At 52.6% G+C, this 25,415-nt stretch overlaps 32 non-coding genes across 32 annotated transcripts; all 32 read left to right on the top strand.

The window, feature by feature from the left end:
- The first annotated feature begins 52 nt into the window (after positions 1–52).
- On the top strand, positions 53–134 carry Trnal-uag (transfer RNA leucine (anticodon UAG)). Its single transcript has one exon. It is a non-coding gene; the product is annotated as a tRNA-Leu (tRNA).
- A 445-nt stretch (positions 135–579) lies between these two features.
- Trnae-cuc (transfer RNA glutamic acid (anticodon CUC)) lies at positions 580–651 on the top strand. Its single transcript has one exon. It is a non-coding gene; the product is annotated as a tRNA-Glu (tRNA).
- A 380-nt stretch (positions 652–1,031) lies between these two features.
- Trnah-gug (transfer RNA histidin (anticodon GUG)) lies at positions 1,032–1,103 on the top strand. The gene has a single exon. It is a non-coding gene; the product is annotated as a tRNA-His (tRNA).
- A 735-nt stretch (positions 1,104–1,838) lies between these two features.
- Trnal-uag (transfer RNA leucine (anticodon UAG)) lies at positions 1,839–1,920 on the top strand. The gene has a single exon. It is a non-coding gene; the product is annotated as a tRNA-Leu (tRNA).
- A 445-nt stretch (positions 1,921–2,365) lies between these two features.
- Trnae-cuc (transfer RNA glutamic acid (anticodon CUC)) lies at positions 2,366–2,437 on the top strand. Its single transcript has one exon. It is a non-coding gene; the product is annotated as a tRNA-Glu (tRNA).
- Positions 2,438–2,817: 380 nt separating this feature from the next.
- Trnah-gug (transfer RNA histidin (anticodon GUG)) lies at positions 2,818–2,889 on the top strand. The gene has a single exon. It is a non-coding gene; the product is annotated as a tRNA-His (tRNA).
- A 735-nt stretch (positions 2,890–3,624) lies between these two features.
- Trnal-uag (transfer RNA leucine (anticodon UAG)) lies at positions 3,625–3,706 on the top strand. Its single transcript has one exon. It is a non-coding gene; the product is annotated as a tRNA-Leu (tRNA).
- Positions 3,707–4,151: 445 nt separating this feature from the next.
- Positions 4,152–4,223, top strand: Trnae-cuc (transfer RNA glutamic acid (anticodon CUC)). The gene has a single exon. It is a non-coding gene; the product is annotated as a tRNA-Glu (tRNA).
- Positions 4,224–4,603: 380 nt separating this feature from the next.
- Trnah-gug (transfer RNA histidin (anticodon GUG)) lies at positions 4,604–4,675 on the top strand. The gene has a single exon. It is a non-coding gene; the product is annotated as a tRNA-His (tRNA).
- A 735-nt stretch (positions 4,676–5,410) lies between these two features.
- Positions 5,411–5,492, top strand: Trnal-uag (transfer RNA leucine (anticodon UAG)). Its single transcript has one exon. It is a non-coding gene; the product is annotated as a tRNA-Leu (tRNA).
- Positions 5,493–5,937: 445 nt separating this feature from the next.
- Positions 5,938–6,009, top strand: Trnae-cuc (transfer RNA glutamic acid (anticodon CUC)). Its single transcript has one exon. It is a non-coding gene; the product is annotated as a tRNA-Glu (tRNA).
- A 380-nt stretch (positions 6,010–6,389) lies between these two features.
- Positions 6,390–6,461, top strand: Trnah-gug (transfer RNA histidin (anticodon GUG)). The gene has a single exon. It is a non-coding gene; the product is annotated as a tRNA-His (tRNA).
- A 735-nt stretch (positions 6,462–7,196) lies between these two features.
- On the top strand, positions 7,197–7,278 carry Trnal-uag (transfer RNA leucine (anticodon UAG)). Its single transcript has one exon. It is a non-coding gene; the product is annotated as a tRNA-Leu (tRNA).
- A 445-nt stretch (positions 7,279–7,723) lies between these two features.
- Positions 7,724–7,795, top strand: Trnae-cuc (transfer RNA glutamic acid (anticodon CUC)). The gene has a single exon. It is a non-coding gene; the product is annotated as a tRNA-Glu (tRNA).
- A 380-nt stretch (positions 7,796–8,175) lies between these two features.
- Positions 8,176–8,247, top strand: Trnah-gug (transfer RNA histidin (anticodon GUG)). Its single transcript has one exon. It is a non-coding gene; the product is annotated as a tRNA-His (tRNA).
- A 735-nt stretch (positions 8,248–8,982) lies between these two features.
- Trnal-uag (transfer RNA leucine (anticodon UAG)) lies at positions 8,983–9,064 on the top strand. Its single transcript has one exon. It is a non-coding gene; the product is annotated as a tRNA-Leu (tRNA).
- A 445-nt stretch (positions 9,065–9,509) lies between these two features.
- Positions 9,510–9,581, top strand: Trnae-cuc (transfer RNA glutamic acid (anticodon CUC)). The gene has a single exon. It is a non-coding gene; the product is annotated as a tRNA-Glu (tRNA).
- Positions 9,582–9,961: 380 nt separating this feature from the next.
- On the top strand, positions 9,962–10,033 carry Trnah-gug (transfer RNA histidin (anticodon GUG)). Its single transcript has one exon. It is a non-coding gene; the product is annotated as a tRNA-His (tRNA).
- A 735-nt stretch (positions 10,034–10,768) lies between these two features.
- Trnal-uag (transfer RNA leucine (anticodon UAG)) lies at positions 10,769–10,850 on the top strand. Its single transcript has one exon. It is a non-coding gene; the product is annotated as a tRNA-Leu (tRNA).
- A 445-nt stretch (positions 10,851–11,295) lies between these two features.
- Trnae-cuc (transfer RNA glutamic acid (anticodon CUC)) lies at positions 11,296–11,367 on the top strand. The gene has a single exon. It is a non-coding gene; the product is annotated as a tRNA-Glu (tRNA).
- Positions 11,368–11,747: 380 nt separating this feature from the next.
- On the top strand, positions 11,748–11,819 carry Trnah-gug (transfer RNA histidin (anticodon GUG)). The gene has a single exon. It is a non-coding gene; the product is annotated as a tRNA-His (tRNA).
- Positions 11,820–12,554: 735 nt separating this feature from the next.
- Positions 12,555–12,636, top strand: Trnal-uag (transfer RNA leucine (anticodon UAG)). The gene has a single exon. It is a non-coding gene; the product is annotated as a tRNA-Leu (tRNA).
- Positions 12,637–13,081: 445 nt separating this feature from the next.
- On the top strand, positions 13,082–13,153 carry Trnae-cuc (transfer RNA glutamic acid (anticodon CUC)). Its single transcript has one exon. It is a non-coding gene; the product is annotated as a tRNA-Glu (tRNA).
- Positions 13,154–13,533: 380 nt separating this feature from the next.
- Positions 13,534–13,605, top strand: Trnah-gug (transfer RNA histidin (anticodon GUG)). Its single transcript has one exon. It is a non-coding gene; the product is annotated as a tRNA-His (tRNA).
- Positions 13,606–20,941: 7,336 nt separating this feature from the next.
- Trnae-cuc (transfer RNA glutamic acid (anticodon CUC)) lies at positions 20,942–21,013 on the top strand. Its single transcript has one exon. It is a non-coding gene; the product is annotated as a tRNA-Glu (tRNA).
- A 380-nt stretch (positions 21,014–21,393) lies between these two features.
- Trnah-gug (transfer RNA histidin (anticodon GUG)) lies at positions 21,394–21,465 on the top strand. Its single transcript has one exon. It is a non-coding gene; the product is annotated as a tRNA-His (tRNA).
- Positions 21,466–22,200: 735 nt separating this feature from the next.
- Positions 22,201–22,282, top strand: Trnal-uag (transfer RNA leucine (anticodon UAG)). Its single transcript has one exon. It is a non-coding gene; the product is annotated as a tRNA-Leu (tRNA).
- Positions 22,283–22,727: 445 nt separating this feature from the next.
- On the top strand, positions 22,728–22,799 carry Trnae-cuc (transfer RNA glutamic acid (anticodon CUC)). The gene has a single exon. It is a non-coding gene; the product is annotated as a tRNA-Glu (tRNA).
- Positions 22,800–23,179: 380 nt separating this feature from the next.
- On the top strand, positions 23,180–23,251 carry Trnah-gug (transfer RNA histidin (anticodon GUG)). Its single transcript has one exon. It is a non-coding gene; the product is annotated as a tRNA-His (tRNA).
- A 735-nt stretch (positions 23,252–23,986) lies between these two features.
- On the top strand, positions 23,987–24,068 carry Trnal-uag (transfer RNA leucine (anticodon UAG)). Its single transcript has one exon. It is a non-coding gene; the product is annotated as a tRNA-Leu (tRNA).
- A 445-nt stretch (positions 24,069–24,513) lies between these two features.
- Positions 24,514–24,585, top strand: Trnae-cuc (transfer RNA glutamic acid (anticodon CUC)). The gene has a single exon. It is a non-coding gene; the product is annotated as a tRNA-Glu (tRNA).
- A 380-nt stretch (positions 24,586–24,965) lies between these two features.
- Positions 24,966–25,037, top strand: Trnah-gug (transfer RNA histidin (anticodon GUG)). The gene has a single exon. It is a non-coding gene; the product is annotated as a tRNA-His (tRNA).
- Positions 25,038–25,415: the final 378 nt, after the last annotated feature.

The raw sequence follows: 25,415 nt of genomic DNA, 5'->3' as shown, positions 1-25,415 counted from the left end.
TCGAAGTGATCTTTGTAGTACAAAGGAAACGTTTTGCCGCTGCTGCTGCAACGGTAACGTGGCCGAGCGGTCTAAGGCGCTGGTTTTAGGCACCAGTCTCTTCGGAGGCGTGGGTTCGAATCCCACCGTTGCCACTTTTTACGTCTCATTTTTGTGCCGTTGCGGTGTGTTCTCGTGGGGTAGGACGCAGCTCTTGTGACGCGCGTGTTGTGTAGGTAGCGTGGCCGAGCGGTCTAAGGCGCTGGTGTCAGGCACCATTCTCTTCGGAGGCGTGGGTTCCAATCCCACAGCTGCCAAGCGTGTAATGTTTCCTGTGTCGAAGGCAGATGCACTCATTGCCCGCAAAGGAAGCAGCACAACAAGGCGTGAGCGTCTGCTTGGTGAATGGTCGTAGAACAGTGCGTGGTGCAACGACAGCATTTGTAGGCACCTTTTGCTCTCATCATTGCTGGCGTTCGTCTCCACGAAATGCGTCCGGAGCACGCCGTTCTATAACGCGAGAGAGTGGATTTTTTACAGTTGTCGTCAGTTAACCGTGCGTGGCTGCTGCGTTCGCTGGAAAGAGCACTGCCGTCGTTATCCGGTGTGGTCTAGTGGCTAGGATACCTGGCTCTCACCCAGGAGGCCCGGGTTCGATTCCCGGTACCGGAATTGCGCGTTTTTGTTGCTCCTCTTATGCGACTTGTCTCGACTTTGCTCGACTGACGCTACGCTGACGCGTGCAGAAAGCTACGTTAAGTATGATTCACGGCAACACCTGACGGCGAGAGAGATGAAGCGTCTATCCACTTGTTATCCAGCCACATACCTGTAGTCAAGAGGCTTGGGGGACTGCAAGACATTGCCACGGAGGTGAATGCAGCTAACCACTGTAGTTAGTGTCCTGACAGCGCAGGCACGTTCATTTGCTCGTATACATGTGATGGAGACCGTGTCTGACACTGCTGTGGCGTACACCTTGGCCTAGGCTTTGCTGGGTATCGCCACTTGCATTACAGCCAGCTGCCTTCGCGGGCGCCTCCGTGGCCATGGCCGTGATCGTCTAGTGGTTAGGACATTGCGTTGTGGCCGCAATAACCCAGGTTCGAATCCTGGTCACGGCAATTTTGAAAGTTTTGCCTTGCTGCCGTTGCAATGACGAGTACTCGAAATGACAGTACTCTCTTGATTTTTTCACTCGTGTTCCGCAGGCCGCAGTTTGCACTACCACTTCATCCCCAACACGTAATGTCGCCTCCCAGAGCGCAGACGTCCGCTGCTCTCTGTAGTCGAAAAGGGCAGTTGTTTGAAGTGCGATGGATGAGCAGCCAGTCCCAGCAGAACAGGAAGCTGTGGCGTGCACTGTTTGTACAAATGCTAGGAACACTGGCGCACCAAGCAGCGCATGTAGCGTGGCCGAGCGCTTTAAGGCGCTGGTTTAAGGCACCAGTCTCTCTGTTGGCGCGGTTTCGAGTCCTGTAGCTGTCGGGGGTTTCGCTGTGATCGCGTTAACCTGCCGCTTTTTCTTCAAGTGTAACCTCCTTGAGCTCACATATGTTTGACACATGGAGCATTCTAGCTCCGCCTGACAGTTACAGCTACGATAATTTAGTGGTTACGGAAAGCCCAGGTTCGAAACCTGGTCACGGCACGAAAACGTCTCTTGACGCTGTCTCCTTAACTGCGACAGCTACAGACAAGTGGCGTCGCTACCATGCGGCGGGCACGGCTTTTTCTTGCTGTGGATGGCCTAAAGGGACGCTTCCAGTGGGAGAGCAGTGGAAATACATGCCAAGATACTTCCATTTCGAAGTGATATTTGTAGTACAAAGGAAACGTTTTGCCGCTGCTGCTGCAACGGTAACGTGGCCGAGCGGTCTAAGGCGCTGGTTTTAGGCACCAGTCTCTTCGGAGGCGTGGGTTCGAATCCCACCGTTGCCACTTTTTACGTCTCATTTTTGTGCCGTTGCGGTGTGTTCTCGTGGGGTAGGACGCAGCTCTTGTGACGCGCGTGTTGTGTAGGTAGCGTGGCCGAGCGGTCTAAGGCGCTGGTGTCAGGCACCATTCTCTTCGGAGGCGTGGGTTCCAATCCCACAGCTGCCAAGCGTGTAATGTTTCCTGTGTCGAAGGCAGATGCACTCATTGCCCGCAAAGGAAGCAGCACAACAAGGCGTGAGCGTCTGCTTGGTGAATGGTCGTAGAACAGTGCGTGGTGCAACGACAGCATTTGTAGGCACCTTTTGCTCTCATCATTGCTGGCGTTCGTCTCCACGAAATGCGTCCGGAGCACGCCGTTCTATAACGCGAGAGAGTGGATTTTTTACAGTTGTCGTCAGTTAACCGTGCGTGGCTGCTGCGTTCGCTGGAAAGAGCACTGCCGTCGTTATCCGGTGTGGTCTAGTGGCTAGGATACCTGGCTCTCACCCAGGAGGCCCGGGTTCGATTCCCGGTACCGGAATTGCGCGTTTTTGTTGCTCCTCTTATGCGACTTGTCTCGACTTTGCTCGACTGACGCTACGCTGACGCGTGCAGAAAGCTACGTTAAGTATGATTCACGGCAACACCTGACGGCGAGAGAGATGAAGCGTCTATCCACTTGTTATCCAGCCACATACCTGTAGTCAAGAGGCTTGGGGGACTGCAAGACATTGCCACGGAGGTGAATGCAGCTAACCACTGTAGTTAGTGTCCTGACAGCGCAGGCACGTTCATTTGCTCGTATACATGTGATGGAGACCGTGTCTGACACTGCTGTGGCGTACACCTTGGCCTAGGCTTTGCTGGGTATCGCCACTTGCATTACAGCCAGCTGCCTTCGCGGGCGCCTCCGTGGCCATGGCCGTGATCGTCTAGTGGTTAGGACATTGCGTTGTGGCCGCAATAACCCAGGTTCGAATCCTGGTCACGGCAATTTTGAAAGTTTTGCCTTGCTGCCGTTGCAATGACGAGTACTCGAAATGACAGTACTCTCTTGATTTTTTCACTCGTGTTCCGCAGGCCGCAGTTTGCACTACCACTTCATCCCCAACACGTAATGTCGCCTCCCAGAGCGCAGACGTCCGCTGCTCTCTGTAGTCGAAAAGGGCAGTTGTTTGAAGTGCGATGGATGAGCAGCCAGTCCCAGCAGAACAGGAAGCTGTGGCGTGCACTGTTTGTACAAATGCTAGGAACACTGGCGTACCAAGCAGCGCATGTAGCGTGGCCGAGCGCTTTAAGGCGCTGGTTTAAGGCACCAGTCTCTCTGTTGGCGCGGTTTCGAGTCCTGTAGCTGTCGGGGGTTTCGCTGTGATCGCGTTAACCTGCCGCTTTTTCTTCAAGTGTAACCTCCTTGAGCTCACATATGTTTGACACATGGAGCATTCTAGCTCCGCCTGACAGTTACAGCTACGATAATTTAGTGGTTACGGAAAGCCCAGGTTCGAAACCTGGTCACGGCACGAAAACGTCTCTTGACGCTGTCTCCTTAACTGCGACAGCTACAGACAAGTGGCGTCGCTACCATGCGGCGGGCACGGCTTTTTCTTGCTGTGGATGGCCTAAAGGGACGCTTCCAGTGGGAGAGCAGTGGAAATACATGCCAAGATACTTCCATTTCGAAGTGATCTTTGTAGTACAAAGGAAACGTTTTGCCGCTGCTGCTGCAACGGTAACGTGGCCGAGCGGTCTAAGGCGCTGGTTTTAGGCACCAGTCTCTTCGGAGGCGTGGGTTCGAATCCCACCGTTGCCACTTTTTACGTCTCATTTTTGTGCCGTTGCGGTGTGTTCTCGTGGGGTAGGACGCAGCTCTTGTGACGCGCGTGTTGTGTAGGTAGCGTGGCCGAGCGGTCTAAGGCGCTGGTGTCAGGCACCATTCTCTTCGGAGGCGTGGGTTCCAATCCCACAGCTGCCAAGCGTGTAATGTTTCCTGTGTCGAAGGCAGATGCACTCATTGCCCGCAAAGGAAGCAGCACAACAAGGCGTGAGCGTCTGCTTGGTGAATGGTCGTAGAACAGTGCGTGGTGCAACGACAGCATTTGTAGGCACCTTTTGCTCTCATCATTGCTGGCGTTCGTCTCCACGAAATGCGTCCGGAGCACGCCGTTCTATAACGCGAGAGAGTGGATTTTTTACAGTTGTCGTCAGTTAACCGTGCGTGGCTGCTGCGTTCGCTGGAAAGAGCACTGCCGTCGTTATCCGGTGTGGTCTAGTGGCTAGGATACCTGGCTCTCACCCAGGAGGCCCGGGTTCGATTCCCGGTACCGGAATTGCGCGTTTTTGTTGCTCCTCTTATGCGACTTGTCTCGACTTTGCTCGACTGACGCTACGCTGACGCGTGCAGAAAGCTACGTTAAGTATGATTCACGGCAACACCTGACGGCGAGAGAGATGAAGCGTCTATCCACTTGTTATCCAGCCACATACCTGTAGTCAAGAGGCTTGGGGGACTGCAAGACATTGCCACGGAGGTGAATGCAGCTAACCACTGTAGTTAGTGTCCTGACAGCGCAGGCACGTTCATTTGCTCGTATACATGTGATGGAGACCGTGTCTGACACTGCTGTGGCGTACACCTTGGCCTAGGCTTTGCTGGGTATCGCCACTTGCATTCCAGCCAGCTGCCTTCGCGGGCGCCTCCGTGGCCATGGCCGTGATCGTCTAGTGGTTAGGACATTGCGTTGTGGCCGCAATAACCCAGGTTCGAATCCTGGTCACGGCAATTTTGAAAGTTTTGCCTTGCTGCCGTTGCAATGACGAGTACTCGAAATGACAGTACTCTCTTGATTTTTTCACTCGTGTTCCGCAGGCCGCAGTTTGCACTACCACTTCATCCCCAACACGTAATGTCGCCTCCCAGAGCGCAGACGTCCGCTGCTCTCTGTAGTCGAAAAGGGCAGTTGTTTGAAGTGCGATGGATGAGCAGCCAGTCCCAGCAGAACAGGAAGCTGTGGCGTGCACTGTTTGTACAAATGCTAGGAACACTGGCGCACCAAGCAGCGCATGTAGCGTGGCCGAGCGCTTTAAGGCGCTGGTTTAAGGCACCAGTCTCTCTGTTGGCGCGGTTTCGAGTCCTGTAGCTGTCGGGGGTTTCGCTGTGATCGCGTTAACCTGCCGCTTTTTCTTCAAGTGTAACCTCCTTGAGCTCACATATGTTTGACACATGGAGCATTCTAGCTCCGCCTGACAGTTACAGCTACGATAATTTAGTGGTTACGGAAAGCCCAGGTTCGAAACCTGGTCACGGCACGAAAACGTCTCTTGACGCTGTCTCCTTAACTGCGACAGCTACAGACAAGTGGCGTCGCTACCATGCGGCGGGCACGGCTTTTTCTTGCTGTGGATGGCCTAAAGGGACGCTTCCAGTGGGAGAGCAGTGGAAATACATGCCAAGATACTTCCATTTCGAAGTGATCTTTGTAGTACAAAGGAAACGTTTTGCCGCTGCTGCTGCAACGGTAACGTGGCCGAGCGGTCTAAGGCGCTGGTTTTAGGCACCAGTCTCTTCGGAGGCGTGGGTTCGAATCCCACCGTTGCCACTTTTTACGTCTCATTTTTGTGCCGTTGCGGTGTGTTCTCGTGGGGTAGGACGCAGCTCTTGTGACGCGCGTGTTGTGTAGGTAGCGTGGCCGAGCGGTCTAAGGCGCTGGTGTCAGGCACCATTCTCTTCGGAGGCGTGGGTTCCAATCCCACAGCTGCCAAGCGTGTAATGTTTCCTGTGTCGAAGGCAGATGCACTCATTGCCCGCAAAGGAAGCAGCACAACAAGGCGTGAGCGTCTGCTTGGTGAATGGTCGTAGAACAGTGCGTGGTGCAACGACAGCATTTGTAGGCACCTTTTGCTCTCATCATTGCTGGCGTTCGTCTCCACGAAATGCGTCCGGAGCACGCCGTTCTATAACGCGAGAGAGTGGATTTTTTACAGTTGTCGTCAGTTAACCGTGCGTGGCTGCTGCGTTCGCTGGAAAGAGCACTGCCGTCGTTATCCGGTGTGGTCTAGTGGCTAGGATACCTGGCTCTCACCCAGGAGGCCCGGGTTCGATTCCCGGTACCAGAATTGCGCGTTTTTGTTGCTCCTCTTATGCGACTTGTCTCGACTTTGCTCGACTGACGCTACGCTGACGCGTGCAGAAAGCTACGTTAAGTATGATTCACGGCAACACCTGACGGCGAGAGAGATGAAGCGTCTATCCACTTGTTATCCAGCCACATACCTGTAGTCAAGAGGCTTGGGGGACTGCAAGACATTGCCACGGAGGTGAATGCAGCTAACCACTGTAGTTAGTGTCCTGACAGCGCAGGCACGTTCATTTGCTCGTATACATGTGATGGAGACCGTGTCTGACACTGCTGTGGCGTACACCTTGGCCTAGGCTTTGCTGGGTATCGCCACTTGCATTACAGCCAGCTGCCTTCGCGGGCGCCTCCGTGGCCATGGCCGTGATCGTCTAGTGGTTAGGACATTGCGTTGTGGCCGCAATAACCCAGGTTCGAATCCTGGTCACGGCAATTTTGAAAGTTTTGCCTTGCTGCCGTTGCAATGACGAGTACTCGAAATGACAGTACTCTCTTGATTTTTTCACTCGTGTTCCGCAGGCCGCAGTTTGCACTACCACTTCATCCCCAACACGTAATGTCGCCTCCCAGAGCGCAGACGTCCGCTGCTCTCTGTAGTCGAAAAGGGCAGTTGTTTGAAGTGCGATGGATGAGCAGCCAGTCCCAGCAGAACAGGAAGCTGTGGCGTGCACTGTTTGTACAAATGCTAGGAACACTGGCGCACCAAGCAGCGCATGTAGCGTGGCCGAGCGCTTTAAGGCGCTGGTTTAAGGCACCAGTCTCTCTGTTGGCGCGGTTTCGAGTCCTGTAGCTGTCGGGGGTTTCGCTGTGATCGCGTTAACCTGCCGCTTTTTCTTCAAGTGTAACCTCCTTGAGCTCACATATGTTTGACACATGGAGCATTCTAGCTCCGCCTGACAGTTACAGCTACGATAATTTAGTGGTTACGGAAAGCCCAGGTTCGAAACCTGGTCACGGCACGAAAACGTCTCTTGACGCTGTCTCCTTAACTGCGACAGCTACAGACAAGTGGCGTCGCTACCATGCGGCGGGCACGGCTTTTTCTTGCTGTGGATGGCCTAAAGGGACGCTTCCAGTGGGAGAGCAGTGGAAATACATGCCAAGATACTTCCATTTCGAAGTGATCTTTGTAGTACAAAGGAAACGTTTTGCCGCTGCTGCTGCAACGGTAACGTGGCCGAGCGGTCTAAGGCGCTGGTTTTAGGCACCAGTCTCTTCGGAGGCGTGGGTTCGAATCCCACCGTTGCCACTTTTTACGTCTCATTTTTGTGCCGTTGCGGTGTGTTCTCGTGGGGTAGGACGCAGCTCTTGTGACGCGCGTGTTGTGTAGGTAGCGTGGCCGAGCGGTCTAAGGCGCTGGTGTCAGGCACCATTCTCTTCGGAGGCGTGGGTTCCAATCCCACAGCTGCCAAGCGTGTAATGTTTCCTGTGTCGAAGGCAGATGCACTCATTGCCCGCAAAGGAAGCAGCACAACAAGGCGTGAGCGTCTGCTTGGTGAATGGTCGTAGAACAGTGCGTGGTGCAACGACAGCATTTGTAGGCACCTTTTGCTCTCATCATTGCTGGCGTTCGTCTCCACGAAATGCGTCCGGAGCACGCCGTTCTATAACGCGAGAGAGTGGATTTTTTACAGTTGTCGTCAGTTAACCGTGCGTGGCTGCTGCGTTCGCTGGAAAGAGCACTGCCGTCGTTATCCGGTGTGGTCTAGTGGCTAGGATACCTGGCTCTCACCCAGGAGGCCCGGGTTCGATTCCCGGTACCGGAATTGCGCGTTTTTGTTGCTCCTCTTATGCGACTTGTCTCGACTTTGCTCGACTGACGCTACGCTGACGCGTGCAGAAAGCTACGTTAAGTATGATTCACGGCAACACCTGACGGCGAGAGAGATGAAGCGTCTATCCACTTGTTATCCAGCCACATACCTGTAGTCAAGAGGCTTGGGGGACTGCAAGACATTGCCACGGAGGTGAATGCAGCTAACCACTGTAGTTAGTGTCCTGACAGCGCAGGCACGTTCATTTGCTCGTATACATGTGATGGAGACCGTGTCTGACACTGCTGTGGCGTACACCTTGGCCTAGGCTTTGCTGGGTATCGCCACTTGCATTACAGCCAGCTGCCTTCGCGGGCGCCTCCGTGGCCATGGCCGTGATCGTCTAGTGGTTAGGACATTGCGTTGTGGCCGCAATAACCCAGGTTCGAATCCTGGTCACGGCAATTTTGAAAGTTTTGCCTTGCTGCCGTTGCAATGACGAGTACTCGAAATGACAGTACTCTCTTGATTTTTTCACTCGTGTTCCGCAGGCCGCAGTTTGCACTACCACTTCATCCCCAACACGTAATGTCGCCTCCCAGAGCGCAGACGTCCGCTGCTCTCTGTAGTCGAAAAGGGCAGTTGTTTGAAGTGCGATGGATGAGCAGCCAGTCCCAGCAGAACAGGAAGCTGTGGCGTGCACTGTTTGTACAAATGCTAGGAACACTGGCGCACCAAGCAGCGCATGTAGCGTGGCCGAGCGCTTTAAGGCGCTGGTTTAAGGCACCAGTCTCTCTGTTGGCGCGGTTTCGAGTCCTGTAGCTGTCGGGGGTTTCGCTGTGATCGCGTTAACCTGCCGCTTTTTCTTCAAGTGTAACCTCCTTGAGCTCACATATGTTTGACACATGGAGCATTCTAGCTCCGCCTGACAGTTACAGCTACGATAATTTAGTGGTTACGGAAAGCCCAGGTTCGAAACCTGGTCACGGCACGAAAACGTCTCTTGACGCTGTCTCCTTAACTGCGACAGCTACAGACAAGTGGCGTCGCTACCATGCGGCGGGCACGGCTTTTTCTTGCTGTGGATGGCCTAAAGGGACGCTTCCAGTGGGAGAGCAGTGGAAATACATGCCAAGATACTTCCATTTCGAAGTGATCTTTGTAGTACAAAGGAAACGTTTTGCCGCTGCTGCTGCAACGGTAACGTGGCCGAGCGGTCTAAGGCGCTGGTTTTAGGCACCAGTCTCTTCGGAGGCGTGGGTTCGAATCCCACCGTTGCCACTTTTTACGTCTCATTTTTGTGCCGTTGCGGTGTGTTCTCGTGGGGTAGGACGCAGCTCTTGTGACGCGCGTGTTGTGTAGGTAGCGTGGCCGAGCGGTCTAAGGCGCTGGTGTCAGGCACCATTCTCTTCGGAGGCGTGGGTTCCAATCCCACAGCTGCCAAGCGTGTAATGTTTCCTGTGTCGAAGGCAGATGCACTCATTGCCCGCAAAGGAAGCAGCACAACAAGGCGTGAGCGTCTGCTTGGTGAATGGTCGTAGAACAGTGCGTGGTGCAACGACAGCATTTGTAGGCACCTTTTGCTCTCATCATTGCTGGCGTTCGTCTCCACGAAATGCGTCCGGAGCACGCCGTTCTATAACGCGAGAGAGTGGATTTTTTACAGTTGTCGTCAGTTAACCGTGCGTGGCTGCTGCGTTCGCTGGAAAGAGCACTGCCGTCGTTATCCGGTGTGGTCTAGTGGCTAGGATACCTGGCTCTCACCCAGGAGGCCCGGGTTCGATTCCCGGTACCGGAATTGCGCGTTTTTGTTGCTCCTCTTATGCGACTTGTCTCGACTTTGCTCGACTGACGCTACGCTGACGCGTGCAGAAAGCTACGTTAAGTATGATTCACGGCAACACCTGACGGCGAGAGAGATGAAGCGTCTATCCACTTGTTATCCAGCCACATACCTGTAGTCAAGAGGCTTGGGGGACTGCAAGACATTGCCACGGAGGTGAATGCAGCTAACCACTGTAGTTAGTGTCCTGACAGCGCAGGCACGTTCATTTGCTCGTATACATGTGATGGAGACCGTGTCTGACACTGCTGTGGCGTACACCTTGGCCTAGGCTTTGCTGGGTATCGCCACTTGCATTACAGCCAGCTGCCTTCGCGGGCGCCTCCGTGGCCATGGCCGTGATCGTCTAGTGGTTAGGACATTGCGTTGTGGCCGCAATAACCCAGGTTCGAATCCTGGTCACGGCAATTTTGAAAGTTTTGCCTTGCTGCCGTTGCAATGACGAGTACTCGAAATGACAGTACTCTCTTGATTTTTTCACTCGTGTTCCGCAGGCCGCAGTTTGCACTACCACTTCATCCCCAACACGTAATGTCGCCTCCCAGAGCGCAGACGTCCGCTGCTCTCTGTAGTCGAAAAGGGCAGTTGTTTGAAGTGCGATGGATGAGCAGCCAGTCCCAGCAGAACAGGAAGCTGTGGCGTGCACTGTTTGTACAAATGCTAGGAACACTGGCGCACCAAGCAGCGCATGTAGCGTGGCCGAGCGCTTTAAGGCGCTGGTTTAAGGCACCAGTCTCTCTGTTGGCGCGGTTTCGAGTCCTGTAGCTGTCGGGGGTTTCGCTGTGATCGCGTTAACCTGCCGCTTTTTCTTCAAGTGTAACCTCCTTGAGCTCACATATGTTTGACACATGGAGCATTCTAGCTCCGCCTGACAGTTACAGCTACGATAATTTAGTGGTTACGGAAAGCCCAGGTTCGAAACCTGGTCACGGCACGAAAACGTCTCTTGACGCTGTCTCCTTAACTGCGACAGCTACAGACAAGTGGCGTCGCTACCATGCGGCGGGCACGGCTTTTTCTTGCTGTGGATGGCCTAAAGGGACGCTTCCAGTGGGAGAGCAGTGGAAATACATGCCAAGATACTTCCATTTCGAAGTGATCTTTGTAGTACAAAGGAAACGTTTTGCCGCTGCTGCTGCAACGGTAACGTGGCCGAGCGGTCTAAGGCGCTGGTTTTAGGCACCAGTCTCTTCGGAGGCGTGGGTTCGAATCCCACCGTTGCCACTTTTTACGTCTCATTTTTGTGCCGTTGCGGTGTGTTCTCGTGGGGTAGGACGCAGCTCTTGTGACGCGCGTGTTGTGTAGGTAGCGTGGCCGAGCGGTCTAAGGCGCTGGTGTCAGGCACCATTCTCTTCGGAGGCGTGGGTTCCAATCCCACAGCTGCCAAGCGTGTAATGTTTCCTGTGTCGAAGGCAGATGCACTCATTGCCCGCAAAGGAAGCAGCACAACAAGGCGTGAGCGTCTGCTTGGTGAATGGTCGTAGAACAGTGCGTGGTGCAACGACAGCATTTGTAGGCACCTTTTGCTCTCATCATTGCTGGCGTTCGTCTCCACGAAATGCGTCCGGAGCACGCCGTTCTATAACGCGAGAGAGTGGATTTTTTACAGTTGTCGTCAGTTAACCGTGCGTGGCTGCTGCGTTCGCTGGAAAGAGCACTGCCGTCGTTATCCGGTGTGGTCTAGTGGCTAGGATACCTGGCTCTCACCCAGGAGGCCCGGGTTCGATTCCCGGTACCGGAATTGCGCGTTTTTGTTGCTCCTCTTATGCGACTTGTCTCGACTTTGCTCGACTGACGCTACGCTGACGCGTGCAGAAAGCTACGTTAAGTATGATTCACGGCAACACCTGACGGCGAGAGAGATGAAGCGTCTATCCACTTGTTATCCAGCCACATACCTGTAGTCAAGAGGCTTGGGGGACTGCAAGACATTGCCACGGAGGTGAATGCAGCTAACCACTGTAGTTAGTGTCCTGACAGCGCAGGCACGTTCATTTGCTCGTATACATGTGATGGAGACCGTGTCTGACACTGCTGTGGCGTACACCTTGGCCTAGGCTTTGCTGGGTATCGCCACTTGCATTACAGCCAGCTGCCTTCGCGGGCGCCTCCGTGGCCATGGCCGTGATCGTCTAGTGGTTAGGACATTGCGTTGTGGCCGCAATAACCCAGGTTCGAATCCTGGTCACGGCAATTTTGAAAGTTTTGCCTTGCTGCCGTTGCAATGACGAGTACTCGAAATGACAGTACTCTCTTGATTTTTTCACTCGTGTTCCGCAGGCCGCAGTTTGCACTACCACTTCATCCCCAACACGTAATGTCGCCTCCCAGAGCGCAGACGTCCGCTGCTCTCTGTAGTCGAAAAGGGCAGTTGTTTGAAGTGCGATGGATGAGCAGCCAGTCCCAGCAGAACAGGAAGCTGTGGCGTGCACTGTTTGTACAAATGCTAGGAACACTGGCGCACCAAGCAGCGCATGTAGCGTGGCCGAGCGCTTTAAGGCGCTGGTTTAAGGCACCAGTCTCTCTGTTGGCGCGGTTTCGAGTCCTGTAGCTGTCGGGGGTTTCGCTGTGATCGCGTTAACCTGCCGCTTTTTCTTCAAGTGTAACCTCCTTGAGCTCACATATGTTTGACACATGGAGCATTCTAGCTCCGCCTGACAGTTACAGCTACGATAATTTAGTGGTTACGGAAAGCCCAGGTTCGAAACCTGGTCACGGCACGAAAACGTCTCTTGACGCTGTCTCCTTAACTGCGACAGCTACAGACAAGTGGCGTCGCTACCATGCGGCGGGCACGGCTTTTTCTTGCTGTGGATGGCCTAAAGGGACGCTTCCAGTGGGAGAGCAGTGGAAATACATGCCAAGATACTTCCATTTCGAAGTGATCTTTGTAGTACAAAGGAAACGTTTTGCCGCTGCTGCTGCAACGGTAACGTGGCCGAGCGGTCTAAGGCGCTGGTTTTAGGCACCAGTCTCTTCGGAGGCGTGGGTTCGAATCCCACCGTTGCCACTTTTTACGTCTCATTTTTGTGCCGTTGCGGTGTGTTCTCGTGGGGTAGGACGCAGCTCTTGTGACGCGCGTGTTGTGTAGGTAGCGTGGCCGAGCGGTCTAAGGCGCTGGTGTCAGGCACCATTCTCTTCGGAGGCGTGGGTTCCAATCCCACAGCTGCCAAGCGTGTAATGTTTCCTGTGTCGAAGGCAGATGCACTCATTGCCCGCAAAGGAAGCAGCACAACAAGGCGTGAGCGTCTGCTTGGTGAATGGTCGTAGAACAGTGCGTGGTGCAACGACAGCATTTGTAGGCACCTTTTGCTCTCATCATTGCTGGCGTTCGTCTCCACGAAATGCGTCCGGAGCACGCCGTTCTATAACGCGAGAGAGTGGATTTTTTACAGTTGTCGTCAGTTAACCGTGCGTGGCTGCTGCGTTCGCTGGAAAGAGCACTGCCGTCGTTATCCGGTGTGGTCTAGTGGCTAGGATACCTGGCTCTCACCCAGGAGGCCCGGGTTCGATTCCCGGTACCGGAATTGCGCGTTTTTGTTGCTCCTCTTATGCGACTTGTCTCGACTTTGCTCGACTGACGCTACGCTGACGCGTGCAGAAAGCTACGTTAAGTATGATTCACGGCAACACCTGACGGCGAGAGAGATGAAGCGTCTATCCACTTGTTATCCAGCCACATACCTGTAGTCAAGAGGCTTGGGGGACTGCAAGACATTGCCACGGAGGTGAATGCAGCTAACCACTGTAGTTAGTGTCCTGACAGCGCAGGCACGTTCATTTGCTCGTATACATGTGATGGAGACCGTGTCTGACACTGCTGTGGCGTACACCTTGGCCTAGGCTTTGCTGGGTATCGCCACTTGCATTACAGCCAGCTGCCTTCGCGGGCGCCTCCGTGGCCATGGCCGTGATCGTCTAGTGGTTAGGACATTGCGTTGTGGCCGCAATAACCCAGGTTCGAATCCTGGTCACGGCAATTTTGAAAGTTTTGCCTTGCTGCCGTTGCAATGACGAGTACTCGAAATGACAGTACTCTCTTGATTTTTTCACTCGTGTTCCGCAGGCCGCAGTTTGCACTACCACTTCATCCCCAACACGTAATGTCGCCTCCCAGAGCGCAGACGTCCGCTGCTCTCTGTAGTCGAAAAGGGCAGTTGTTTGAAGTGCGATGGATGAGCAGCCAGTCCCAGCAGAACAGGAAGCTGTGGCGTGCACTGTTTGTACAAATGCTAGGAACACTGGCGCACCAAGCAGCGCATGTAGCGTGGCCGAGCGCTTTAAGGCGCTGGTTTAAGGCACCAGTCTCTCTGTTGGCGCGGTTTCGAGTCCTGTAGCTGTCGGGGGTTTCGCTGTGATCGCGTTAACCTGCCGCTTTTTCTTCAAGTGTAACCTCCTTGAGCTCACATATGTTTGACACATGGAGCATTCTAGCTCCGCCTGACAGTTACAGCTACGATAATTTAGTGGTTACGGAAAGCCCAGGTTCGAAACCTGGTCACGGCACGAAAACGTCTCTTGACGCTGTCTCCTTAACTGCGACAGCTACAGACAAGTGGCGTCGCTACCATGCGGCGGGCACGGCTTTTTCTTGCTGTGGATGGCCTAAAGGGACGCTTCCAGTGGGAGAGCAGTGGAAATACATGCCAAGATACTTCCATTTCGAAGTGATCTTTGTAGTACAAAGGAAACGTTTTGCCGCTGCTGCTGCAACGGTAACGTGGCCGAGCGGTCTAAGGCGCTGGTTTTAGGCACCAGTCTCTTCGGAGTCGTGGGCCCGAACACATCGCGCGCTCGCTCCGGCGTGTCGGGCGGTGTTTACGTGTGCTTCGCAGTCGGCGACGGTTCTTCGCGGTGACTGTTTCTTCGCTGCTGTAGTCAGCTGAACTGTAAGTTAACATGGATTCTGAAGACCGAGAAAATAATATCCAGTGCGAATTTGATAGAAACGTAACCCGACCGTCTGCTTTCGAAATTCATTCGTGGATGAAAAATGACTTGCAAATTCCTGAAAGTGAAGTGCTAGGATTGCAATTAGACGCGTTCCTGAACTCTTTGTTCGTAAAATTGAAATGTCCGGAATTGTGTGATGCTCTTGTCAGTGAAAATGGTGGCGTACGTAAATTCAAACACTCTGATGGGACAATTAGCAATGTGACTCTGTCGAATGCTGGATTCGGTATTCGAAATGTTCGGGTATTCAATCTGCCGTTTGAGACTAGGAATGAGACAATAGCTCGTAGCCTTATGCCTTATGGCACAGTTTTGTCGATTACGAAAGAAAAGTGGTCGTCCGCTTATATATATCAGGTTGAGAACGGTATCCGCAGTGTAAAGATGATTGTGAGGAAGCACGTTCCCTCGTTTTTGGTTATGGCCGGCCACCGGGCTTTTATTTCGTATAGTGGTCAGCCGCAAACGTGTTCCTATTGCAATGCCACAGACCATTTTAGACAAAATTGTCCTAGGCGTAGGCGCCCTGTGCAGCTGCCGCCCCGTGGGCAAGATGACGACGCGTCGTACGCGGCCGTGTTGTTAGGTGTTCCCCGTTCACCGGCACGTTCCGCGGAAACGGAAACGCCGTTAGTTGCTGCGGTCGCGATGGATGTCGATGCCACTGCCACCGGTTCTGATACTGTTCAATCCTTGTCCGTACTTTCTCAGTCAGTTCCCGCCGCTACTGTACCGATTCCGCCTCCGGCTGTGCCTGAAGCTCCGGAACGGACCGGATCAGAACCCGTTCAGGTGGTTACCCCCCCTGTTGCTGTAGTGGATTCGTCACCATCCACTTCCGTACCTCACGGGTTTCCGGACGCGGTTCCTGCCTCACAGGAACCAAAGCCCAGGCGTGAAAGTGTTTCGGAGAGGCGTGGCAATACTGACCGCTTCCGCAGTGCCAGTAGCTCGCGGATTTTAGACACACGGTCTTTTTCTCGCGGAGAACGCAGCCCGTCTCCGGAATGGAAGCAGGTTCCCCGTCCGAAGTCAAAACAAAAACAAAAATCTGTGCAAAAGCCGGCGCACAAGCCCTTGCCTCGCCCCGTAGTCGAATCTCGGCCGTCGGTTGCGGGGGGGCGTCGTCCACAGCGTCCTGTGGCGAGCAGTCAGCCAGCGCCTACGACAAGTGTGTCGGCAGACAGGCGGGAACAGGTTGTACAGCAGTTAAAGGAAATGTTGCACCACTCTGATGTAACTCTTGCAATGGACACTACGACGTCTCAGGCAACGAACCCGGCACAACTTTCGGTTAAGCGTAAGGCGGAAGACACCCCCCAGCGTCGCACGCGTCCCCCTTCGCAGGATTCCGCGTCTGCACCTCCCACACAAGAACCGTCTACTTCAGCTGCACCGTCTGAACGTTGTGACTGGGCAGACGATATGGAGGAGGAGGGTGGGTCCACTCCTGCCGTCTAATTTGTTTTATTTGTTTTTCCTTGTTGTCTATGGTAGCCCGCCCTCCATCAGTTGTGGCTACTATTAATCTTAATAAATTGGAGTCGCCTGTGAAGTTTGCAAGTTTTGTGGGTTTTTTAAATTACATTGCTGCTGACGTCGTGTTTTTGCAGGAGGTTGTGATAGATCTACTTCACTCCATTCCGGGCTATCAAGTACTCTTGAACTTTGATGTCGAGTGTAATTGTGGTACTGCCATTTTAATTCGTGTTGGTCATGACTATAGTCATGTCGCTACAATTCCTAACGGTCGTGGTGTAGCTTGCACGATCAACAACGTAAGATATATTAACGTGTACGCTCCTTCTGGTGCCGACGGGCAGCCACGTCGCCGTGTGTTTTATAGCAGTGACATTTGTCACCTTTTACAGGGCCCCCACCTGCCTGTAGTCATGGGCGGCGATTTTAATTGCGTGCTGGACGATAGAGATCAGGAGCCACGGCCGTATAAGTGCCTAGAATTACAGACGCTCGTTGCTGAGATGAATTTAATTGACTCGTGGTGTTATTTACACCCGCGGGCCGTGGGCTTTACTTTCTTTTATCCCACGGGAAGGAGTCGGCTCGATAGGATTTACGTTTCTCGTGATAAACAGCACTGTCTTACGGACTCCTCTGTTCACCCCGTGATTTTTTCCGATCATTGTGCGTATGTCTGCCGCTTTCATTCTCTATTGGCGGATAAACCCCGCGCAAGTCGATTATGGAAGTTTAATGTGCGACATCTCTCACACCCACATTTTGCGCCGGTTATCGTGCGTGTGTGGCAGAGGGTGCTGAAATATCGTGGTCTATATGACTCCACTTTGTCTTGGTGGGTAGAATTTGTTAAGCCGGCATTACGCAAGGCCATCCTGGAGTTCAGTCAGGATGTTGCTCACTGGGAGCGTTCTACATTGCAATTTTACGAGAGCTGTTTAAATGATGCCATCCACCTGCACACAAACAATCCCGCTCTTCGGATGGCGACAATTCGGCGTATAAAACTCCGTCTTCTGGATTTGAAACGGGAATCGTTGCGCGGATCTGTCGTACGGAGCCGAGCCCCCGGGGCGCTTGCTGATGAAGCGCCTTCCGTGTTTCATCAGCTGCGCGAACTCCGGCGCGCAAAGCGACGTTACGTCACAGAGCTGGAATCAGCTGACGGTGCGCGGCTTAATAGCCAGGCGGCAATTCTTGCCGAGGCCCACCGTCACTTCATCGAACTTTTCAGTGAGAAATACACTGATGCTGCCGCGATTTCCGAGCTTCTCCACGACGTTCCATACGTCTTATCCGTAGCGGATCGCCGTCGTCTCACAGAAAACTTTACCGTGGACGAAGTGGGTGATGTCTTAAAACTGTGTTCCCAGAACAAATCACCGGGCGCTGATGGGTTGCCACCGGAATTTTATCTGCATTTTTGGCACTTGTTTGGCTCTGCCCTGACTGACGTTTTTAATGAAATTTTAAATGGTGTGGATGTCCCTGCGTCCTTCCTGGAAGGTATTGTGGTCTTGGTTCCAAAGGTTCCGGTCACCAGGAAACTGTGCAATCTTAGACCAATCACCCTTCTTAATGGTGATTACAAACTCTTCACCAAATGTGTCTCTTCCCGCTTGAAGCTGGTCATGAAAAAACTCATTAGTCCCTTTCAATACTGTGCAGTGCCTCAACGCACTCTCTATGGTGCTGTGTCGACATACCGAGATGCCATTGCCTATGCTTCGACGAATAGGATTCCTTTTGGCATTTTATCCGTCGATTTTGCAATGGCTTTTGACAGAGTTAGCCACATATATCTCCGGCGAGTGCTCCAGAAGTTTGGTTTCGGTGTAAAGTATATAACTATGATTTTTAACCTTTTCCAAAATTCCACCTCACGGATTAGTATCAATGGACTTTTATCGGAACCTGTTCCGCTCTGCTGTTCCGTCAAACAAGGGTGCCCTCTGTCAATGGCGCTTTACGCTATTTCCTTAGATCCTTTGTTGCGTAAGTTGCACAGTGTTTGTAGGGGAATACGTATTGGGAATGAGAAGCACGTTTGTCGCGCTTATGCTGACGACCTTGGCCTCTTGGTGTCCTCGGCTACCGACTTTGCTACAATACGCGCAGTTCTTACACAGTATGAACGTGCATCCGGTGCGAGCATCAATACCCGTAAGACGGTTTTTCTGCCTATTTATGCAGCGACACGTGGCTTCAAACGCCCATGGTTTACAGTGAAGCAGGAACACAAAATTTTGGGTGTTCGCTTTCGGGCCAATCTGTTACAGACTGCGTCCTACAACTGGCGTATTGTCTTAAATGGCATACGAGCTATGGCCAGCCTGTCCGCTACTCGCACCCTCGCATTAACACAGCGGGTGATTTTAATAAATGTTTTCTTGCTCAGCAAAGCCTGGTACCTCGCACAGTTATTTCAGGTACCCAAGAATTTGGGCAGAGCCATAACACAGGCAGTCTATTGGCTATTGTGGCGGGGACATATTTTCAAGGTGTCTTACGAAACATGTACTTTACCGCGCGAACAGGGTGGGCTCGGGCTCATTCATTTTGCTATGAAAGCCGCAGCATTGCTCCTTCATCGGACGAGCGTCACCATTGAACAGGATCCGTCGAGCCCCACAGCTGTTCTGTTCGCTATTCATCGGCCTCTATCTGAAGCAGCACCTCTCGACCCGACTACAATACCGTTTCAGCTGCGTTATGTTCGAGAATACTACATTCAAAAAAGTTATCTCGCCGCCGACATACTCGACCATCGCACACGGACTGTGAAACGTGTCTACCAGGGACTAAGAGGACGGCCAGTCGGTAATAAGATGGAGGCGCGCTACCCGCGATCTGCGTGGCGGACGGTGTGGGCTCACGTTCATGCTCCCTTCTTGTCAGCGGACGTCAGCAGCTTTTGGTACCAAGTGGTTAACAGAATTCTTCCCACCAACGAAAAGCTGCGCCGCATTCACTTATCTCCATCGAGCTTGTGTGAAGACTGTCGTCAAGACGACACCTTAGAACATCGTTTCGTGTGCCTGAGGTCACGGTCGACTTGGAACATTGCCGCCAGGATGCTCGCACTTATCAACCGGACCAGCGCTGCCGCTTTTTCTGCGGACACGGCATTGATCCCGGACTTCAACCCTTATCCGCATACGAAGCATGCCGCCACTGCATGGATCGTGGCTCACACTGTGTTCGCCCTCCTGCAATTGCGACTTACGGACGACTATGCCTATCTGGTTTATTTATCCACACAACATGACCTCACTAAAACCAGGAAAGACTATGCCAAAATCTTTGCCAATTTTCTGCAAATTGCACTTGCATTTGCCCACGACAAACTGTTGTAATCAACACTTCACTGCTGCGACTTTTCTTTACTTCTGTGTTTTGCATTGTCTCCGGGTCCGGATACATAGTTAATGCAAATCGAATGCTACAGGAACAGTGAATCATAACAAGTACGATGCTTACGCTTGTGCAGAACTACAATGTGGAAATTACGACGAAAAGTTTAACACAGTGTTATCCTGTGTTTGTGTGTGTTTGTGTTTTGCTGTCATTTAGTGATTTCTTTCTGTTTTTAATTCATTTTTTTATACCGTCTGGTTCCTCCGTTATCGGCGTACATTCACGGGTGCGTTGCGCACGCTGCTGAAACGGAGATTGTTTGGTTTTTAAGAACAGAGGATTTTTTACTTTCTTTTTAAACACGTCGGAGAGGATTGTGTTTTACTTCCCTTTATCCGCCGGACAGTTCGGAAAGTTCGGAAGTATATTCATTCCTTCCTTTGATATGTGTCGATTATTTTACTTTTTGTGACTTTTTTCATTACCCATTTTAATGGCCGCCACGAAGCATTTTGAACACTAATATCATGGGACGTGTGAAGGGTGTTCCTTGCCTATTACTGAGAGGACTAACTCAGGCAGTATTTGATTTTTTATTCTTTTTTTCCAATTTTATTCTTTCTTTTATTGAATTTAGGTGGACAGCGCCTCAAGCGCTGTTATTCTTTCATTTTTTATTTTAAGGCATGTAGGCGCAAAGCTACTACTTTGCTGTCATTATAGGCCTGCACTTTAACTTCAAGAGGATTTTAGTTTTCCTTCGATGCTTTGTTAGCGGTGAACAGCCACAAGAAACTTTCCTCAAAGCAATTCAGTATCTCCGATTCCCTCACTTCATCTTGAACACCAACGTCTACCGGAGGACGTCGACGCTCAAGGAACCGTACCGAGGAGTTTACGGTTTTTAACTGAATGAATAGTACAAAAAACAAAAAAAAAAAAAAAAGCTGCCAATGTTTTCTAAGCAGGAGCACTGATTACCCGCGAAGGAAACAGCGCAGCAAGCCGTGAGCGTCTCTTTCTTAAAAAAAAAAAAAAAAAAAAAAAAAAAAGAAAAAAAAAAAAAAAAAAAAAGTTGCCACTTTTTACGTCTCATTTTTGTGCCGTTGCGGTGTGTTCTCGTGGGGTAGGACGCAGCTCTTGTGACGCGCGTGTTGTGTAGGTAGCGTGGCCGAGCGGTCTAAGGCGCTGGTGTCAGGCACCATTCTCTTCGGAGGCGTGGGTTCCAATCCCACAGCTGCCAAGCGTGTAATGTTTCCTGTGTCGAAGGCAGATGCACTCATTGCCCGCAAAGGAAGCAGCACAACAAGGCGTGAGCGTCTGCTTGGTGAATGGTCGTAGAACAGTGCGTGGTGCAACGACAGCATTTGTAGGCACCTTTTGCTCTCATCATTGCTGGCGTTCGTCTCCACGAAATGCGTCCGGAGCACGCCGTTCTATAACGCGAGAGAGTGGATTTTTTACAGTTGTCGTCAGTTAACCGTGCGTGGCTGCTGCGTTCGCTGGAAAGAGCACTGCCGTCGTTATCCGGTGTGGTCTAGTGGCTAGGATACCTGGCTCTCACCCAGGAGGCCCGGGTTCGATTCCCGGTACCGGAATTGCGCGTTTTTGTTGCTCCTCTTATGCGACTTGTCTCGACTTTGCTCGACTGACGCTACGCTGACGCGTGCAGAAAGCTACGTTAAGTATGATTCACGGCAACACCTGACGGCGAGAGAGATGAAGCGTCTATCCACTTGTTATCCAGCCACATACCTGTAGTCAAGAGGCTTGGGGGACTGCAAGACATTGCCACGGAGGTGAATGCAGCTAACCACTGTAGTTAGTGTCCTGACAGCGCAGGCACGTTCATTTGCTCGTATACATGTGATGGAGACCGTGTCTGACACTGCTGTGGCGTACACCTTGGCCTAGGCTTTGCTGGGTATCGCCACTTGCATTACAGCCAGCTGCCTTCGCGGGCGCCTCCGTGGCCATGGCCGTGATCGTCTAGTGGTTAGGACATTGCGTTGTGGCCGCAATAACCCAGGTTCGAATCCTGGTCACGGCAATTTTGAAAGTTTTGCCTTGCTGCCGTTGCAATGACGAGTACTCGAAATGACAGTACTCTCTTGATTTTTTCACTCGTGTTCCGCAGGCCGCAGTTTGCACTACCACTTCATCCCCAACACGTAATGTCGCCTCCCAGAGCGCAGACGTCCGCTGCTCTCTGTAGTCGAAAAGGGCAGTTGTTTGAAGTGCGATGGATGAGCAGCCAGTCCCAGCAGAACAGGAAGCTGTGGCGTGCACTGTTTGTACAAATGCTAGGAACACTGGCGCACCAAGCAGCGCATGTAGCGTGGCCGAGCGCTTTAAGGCGCTGGTTTAAGGCACCAGTCTCTCTGTTGGCGCGGTTTCGAGTCCTGTAGCTGTCGGGGGTTTCGCTGTGATCGCGTTAACCTGCCGCTTTTTCTTCAAGTGTAACCTCCTTGAGCTCACATATGTTTGACACATGGAGCATTCTAGCTCCGCCTGACAGTTACAGCTACGATAATTTAGTGGTTACGGAAAGCCCAGGTTCGAAACCTGGTCACGGCACGAAAACGTCTCTTGACGCTGTCTCCTTAACTGCGACAGCTACAGACAAGTGGCGTCGCTACCATGCGGCGGGCACGGCTTTTTCTTGCTGTGGATGGCCTAAAGGGACGCTTCCAGTGGGAGAGCAGTGGAAATACATGCCAAGATACTTCCATTTCGAAGTGATCTTTGTAGTACAAAGGAAACGTTTTGCCGCTGCTGCTGCAACGGTAACGTGGCCGAGCGGTCTAAGGCGCTGGTTTTAGGCACCAGTCTCTTCGGAGGCGTGGGTTCGAATCCCACCGTTGCCACTTTTTACGTCTCATTTTTGTGCCGTTGCGGTGTGTTCTCGTGGGGTAGGACGCAGCTCTTGTGACGCGCGTGTTGTGTAGGTAGCGTGGCCGAGCGGTCTAAGGCGCTGGTGTCAGGCACCATTCTCTTCGGAGGCGTGGGTTCCAATCCCACAGCTGCCAAGCGTGTAATGTTTCCTGTGTCGAAGGCAGATGCACTCATTGCCCGCAAAGGAAGCAGCACAACAAGGCGTGAGCGTCTGCTTGGTGAATGGTCGTAGAACAGTGCGTGGTGCAACGACAGCATTTGTAGGCACCTTTTGCTCTCATCATTGCTGGCGTTCGTCTCCACGAAATGCGTCCGGAGCACGCCGTTCTATAACGCGAGAGAGTGGATTTTTTACAGTTGTCGTCAGTTAACCGTGCGTGGCTGCTGCGTTCGCTGGAAAGAGCACTGCCGTCGTTATCCGGTGTGGTCTAGTGGCTAGGATACCTGGCTCTCACCCAGGAGGCCCGGGTTCGATTCCCGGTACCGGAATTGCGCGTTTTTGTTGCTCCTCTTATGCGACTTGTCTCGACTTTGCTCGACTGACGCTACGCTGACGCGTGCAGAAAGCTACGTTAAGTATGATTCACGGCAACACCTGACGGCGAGAGAGATGAAGCGTCTATCCACTTGTTATCCAGCCACATACCTGTAGTCAAGAGGCTTGGGGGACTGCAAGACATTGCCACGGAGGTGAATGCAGCTAACCACTGTAGTTAGTGTCCTGACAGCGCAGGCACGTTCATTTGCTCGTATACATGTGATGGAGACCGTGTCTGACACTGCTGTGGCGTACACCTTGGCCTAGGCTTTGCTGGGTATCGCCACTTGCATTACAGCCAGCTGCCTTCGCGGGCGCCTCCGTGGCCATGGCCGTGATCGTCTAGTGGTTAGGACATTGCGTTGTGGCCGCAATAACCCAGGTTCGAATCCTGGTCACGGCAATTTTGAAAGTTTTGCCTTGCTGCCGTTGCAATGACGAGTACTCGAAATGACAGTACTCTCTTGATTTTTTCACTCGTGTTCCGCAGGCCGCAGTTTGCACTACCACTTCATCCCCAACACGTAATGTCGCCTCCCAGAGCGCAGACGTCCGCTGCTCTCTGTAGTCGAAAAGGGCAGTTGTTTGAAGTGCGATGGATGAGCAGCCAGTCCCAGCAGAACAGGAAGCTGTGGCGTGCACTGTTTGTACAAATGCTAGGAACACTGGCGCACCAAGCAGCGCATGTAGCGTGGCCGAGCGCTTTAAGGCGCTGGTTTAAGGCACCAGTCTCTCTGTTGGCGCGGTTTCGAGTCCTGTAGCTGTCGGGGGTTTCGCTGTGATCGCGTTAACCTGCCGCTTTTTCTTCAAGTGTAACCTCCTTGAGCTCACATATGTTTGACACATGGAGCATTCTAGCTCCGCCTGACAGTTACAGCTACGATAATTTAGTGGTTACGGAAAGCCCAGGTTCGAAACCTGGTCACGGCACGAAAACGTCTCTTGACGCTGTCTCCTTAACTGCGACAGCTACAGACAAGTGGCGTCGCTACCATGCGGCGGGCACGGCTTTTTCTTGCTGTGGATGGCCTAAAGGGACGCTTCCAGTGGGAGAGCAGTGGAAATACATGCCAAGATACTTCCATTTCGAAGTGATCTTTGTAGTACAAAGGAAACGTTTTGCCGCTGCTGCTGCAACGGTAACGTGGCCGAGCGGTCTAAGGCGCTGGTTTTAGGCACCAGTCTCTTCGGAGGCGTGGGTTCGAATCCCACCGTTGCCACTTTTTACGTCTCATTTTTGTGCCGTTGCGGTGTGTTCTCGTGGGGTAGGACGCAGCTCTTGTGACGCGCGTGTTGTGTAGGTAGCGTGGCCGAGCGGTCTAAGGCGCTGGTGTCAGGCACCATTCTCTTCGGAGGCGTGGGTTCCAATCCCACAGCTGCCAAGCGTGTAATGTTTCCTGTGTCGAAGGCAGATGCACTCATTGCCCGCAAAGGAAGCAGCACAACAAGGCGTGAGCGTCTGCTTGGTGAATGGTCGTAGAACAGTGCGTGGTGCAACGACAGCATTTGTAGGCACCTTTTGCTCTCATCATTGCTGGCGTTCGTCTCCACGAAATGCGTCCGGAGCACGCCGTTCTATAACGCGAGAGAGTGGATTTTTTACAGTTGTCGTCAGTTAACCGTGCGTGGCTGCTGCGTTCGCTGGAAAGAGCACTGCCGTCGTTATCCGGTGTGGTCTAGTGGCTAGGATACCTGGCTCTCACCCAGGAGGCCCGGGTTCGATTCCCGGTACCGGAATTGCGCGTTTTTGTTGCTCCTCTTATGCGACTTGTCTCGACTTTGCTCGACTGACGCTACGCTGACGCGTGCAGAAAGCTACGTTAAGTATGATTCACGGCAACACCTGACGGCGAGAGAGATGAAGCGTCTATCCACTTGTTATCCAGCCACATACCTGTAGTCAAGAGGCTTGGGGGACTGCAAGACATTGCCACGGAGGTGAATGCAGCTAACCACTGTAGTTAGTGTCCTGACAGCGCAGGCACGTTCATTTGCTCGTATACATGTGATGGAGACCGTGTCTGACACTGCTGTGGCGTACACCTTGGCCTAGGCTTTGCTGGGTATCGCCACTTGCATTACAGCCAGCTGCCTTCGCGGGCGCCTCCGTGGCCATGGCCGTGATCGTCTAGTGGTTAGGACATTGCGTTGTGGCCGCAATAACCCAGGTTCGAATCCTGGTCACGGCAATTTTGAAAGTTTTGCCTTGCTGCCGTTGCAATGACGAGTACTCGAAATGACAGTACTCTCTTGATTTTTTCACTCGTGTTCCGCAGGCCGCAGTTTGCACTACCACTTCATCCCCAACACGTAATGTCGCCTCCCAGAGCGCAGACGTCCGCTGCTCTCTGTAGTCGAAAAGGGCAGTTGTTTGAAGTGCGATGGATGAGCAGCCAGTCCCAGCAGAACAGGAAGCTGTGGCGTGCACTGTTTGTACAAATGCTAGGAACACTGGCGCACCAAGCAGCGCATGTAGCGTGGCCGAGCGCTTTAAGGCGCTGGTTTAAGGCACCAGTCTCTCTGTTGGCGCGGTTTCGAGTCCTGTAGCTGTCGGGGGTTTCGCTGTG

Source organism: Schistocerca serialis, unplaced genomic scaffold (genome assembly GCF_023864345.2).
Source record: "Schistocerca serialis cubense isolate TAMUIC-IGC-003099 unplaced genomic scaffold, iqSchSeri2.2 HiC_scaffold_758, whole genome shotgun sequence".
Classification (NCBI taxonomy): Eukaryota; Metazoa; Arthropoda; class Insecta; order Orthoptera; family Acrididae; genus Schistocerca; species Schistocerca serialis.
Note: the sequence above shows the minus strand (reverse complement) of the source record. Positions and strands in the feature narration are given on the sequence as shown.